Raw genomic sequence first — 2,770 nt, 5'->3', positions numbered from 1 at the left:
AAGTCATGTTAAAATCTCGCCATTTTAAATTTAATTTTATAACTGCAGAGCAGGAGAAATATGGACAAAAACAAATTTTACAAGCCAACACAGACACAGCGCGGACTGCTACGAGGCACTCCATCATCGGGATATTTCCTGACCGAACAATAAATGCTCCGAAATTAAATCAACAAGAGGAGGAAAAGTGGACGCCTCGATCCATTTCTCGATGCGCGTTACTCTCCGCTGGTTTCCTTTACTCCTTCGCTCCCGATAGCTCGCACGTTACTGTCTCGGAGCCTTCGACCAGATCAGCAACGAAGAAGCTGTTCATAGGAATTTTGCGACGTCAGCGATCTACCTGTTGCTTTCAGGGTATCTGCAGCTTTTGGTGCATGCTGTACAGGACTCTTCTATTAGCAGCTGGTTCCGCTTCTTAAAAATGATCGAATCAGTCAGATCCGTCTCGAGACATATTGACCCATTAATTGGGTTTTCGCGTGGCCGCACAATGGAACGGCTAACTTTGTCCTTGAGAAGAAAGGAGGAAGAATACGGCGCCGTAATGCCAAGCTTGCGGCACGAATTGATGGTCACTTGTTATTCTCTATAAAATCAAATAGTGTGAGTACCTCGTACCGTGAAATTGATTGTTATCCAAAAGATAGCACTTTCGATAGCTAAAATTTATTAGCGCTGATGTTCCTGAAACGGGAAATAATATCTGCGGCCCGGGTGAGAACCAATCTCACAAATTACTTTTGATGTTTTTTAAGCGGTCATTAATTATCATCATAAGTTAGACAAAAAAATTGTAATAACAACGATGGTCTTAGCTTGCATGAATCAGTACGCATCGTTCCTATTACGTGCAAAAGTAACGTCCGTTTTCGTCTATTGTTACGCTGTTTTAAGTTTTTATTTGGAAGCTTTACATACCTTTTTTGCTCTTCAAATTACAAACAAGATCTCTAATCCCTATACACCAAAGCTGGGTATACCAGACGAGGAAAGCGGCATTTTTTATATGTACTACTTGACACTTTTTCCTGAGGAGGGGACATTTGTTTCAGGTACCGTGAAGCGTCTATAGCTCTGAAGTAGGTAATTACGTTGATATGTAGGCTTATTCAATGGCTATTCGTCTTCAGAAGTGACTAGAAGCGATCTTGAAACTTCACAAGCCATTCTTGAGCAACGAATAGCTAAGGAGTCTTCGACAGGATTGCCAGGCCTGCCTCGGGATGTGCAGGATCCGCGAAAAACAGATTACAAGGAATGACATACCGTTACTTGGACTTTGCTGAACTTCTGCTATTCTAAAGAAGACATAACAAAAACTCAACAAGAAAACAAAGAATATACAACACGTGACAAATGATAGGCGAGACATTGCATGCAACCATAATTTATTCATTGGCGTAATATTATTGTTATTACCGTCAGCCGTGTTTTGCTCCGTTAATAACGAAGAATTTTACACTTTCTTCTTGTTATAAATAGAGAAAAAAAATTACAGTATGCCTCCGTTACAGGTTCAACCTGCATCTTATGTACTCTTATGTGCCTATCCGATAACCTCGCTTTATCTAAGTTTAGCCTAAAGTTAACGTTCTTGTAGCAATCCGCTTGGACAAAAATAGTGATTTCCATATATATATATATATACCTAGCACAGGGAGAGCGTAGCGGAAAGTCGGGGAGAAGTTGTACTTTATCTAAGCAAAAGCAGAAAATTGAAGAAGCAATGCAAGGGCATGAAGTTACCCATTCATTGAATCATACCAACAAGCGTTCCCACTGCGTGAACTCCATTGATAGTTTCAGTTAGCTGTCCACGACGAGGTACATGTATATAATCTAAGTTAAGCCGAATGCTCTGCGGTAGTCTAAATTGTAACAACAGATTCACGTCTATTATCCACGTACGTTAGTAGATTATCGTCTATTTCGTTGTTGCTCTAACTATAATTTACTCTATTCTGTCTTCTAATGAAAATAATAAAAATTCCTGCTGACTAGATATATGTGTGCATTATATATCGCCCTCTTTGCTCTGTCCAATCTCCCACCTGTGACGATCGATTCTTGCTTTTAATTTCAACAGCCAACAACAAATAACCAATTTCGAATTTAAATCGCCGGGTACCGCCGAGCGCCGCCACGCGGACGCAACAACCACCCCCGCCTAATGGACTTTTTCCGTCTGCGGACGGTAACATGCATCTACCCAGTGTGCGAGACGTGCGTAGACCCATTTCGTCGTAGCTGCCTCTGGCTGGAGTTGGCTCGTGTAAGCGTCCTTCTATGTATGTTTTTGTAACATCTTCATTTGCTGGTCAACCTGCGCTGTCGTACCGTTGAAGGCGGCGACGCTAACGGAGTCGCTGATGCCGTTGGCGCCGGGTGGAGTCGATCCCAAAAATGGGACGCCGCAATTGCTGAATAGATCATTCGCCGAACAGGGAGATTTTCGTTGACTAGGGAAGAGTATTGCAGTAATAAAAATGGTAGATGAACGGCAGCTCTGGGAGCGATGGCTACGACTGCAGCAGAAATCCTCCAACGGAGCCGGATTTCGTATTTAGTTACCCGTTTAGTCATTATTCTCGGCCCGCGACCACGGCGACGCTACGTATCATATTGTGTACTGCTACGCCCATCTGTCAATTATATCTTGTGCTCTATTTGGCAATTAAAAAACAAATACAGAAGATCGACGGAAATCGACGCTGTGATTCCAGTTGTGTTTATGATGCAGACTTCGCTGGATTAGTGTCAATTATTT

The 2,770-nt window shown here is 42.3% G+C and overlaps 1 long non-coding RNA gene across 1 annotated transcript; it reads left to right on the top strand.

The window, feature by feature from the left end:
- Window positions 1-34: 34 nt before the first annotated feature.
- On the top strand, window positions 35-2,017 carry LOC147751748 (uncharacterized). The gene is made up of 2 exons (XR_015315988.1): window positions 35-606; window positions 1,056-2,017. It is a non-coding gene; the product is annotated as an uncharacterized LOC147751748 (long non-coding RNA).
- Window positions 2,018-2,770: the final 753 nt, after the last annotated feature.

Source organism: Varroa jacobsoni, unplaced genomic scaffold (assembly GCF_002532875.2).
Source record: "Varroa jacobsoni isolate VJ856 unplaced genomic scaffold, vjacob_1.0 contig06394, whole genome shotgun sequence".
NCBI classification, from domain to species: Eukaryota; Metazoa; Arthropoda; class Arachnida; order Mesostigmata; family Varroidae; genus Varroa; species Varroa jacobsoni.
The sequence above is the reverse complement of the archived record's forward strand: the minus strand, read 5'-3'. Positions and strand labels throughout refer to the sequence as shown.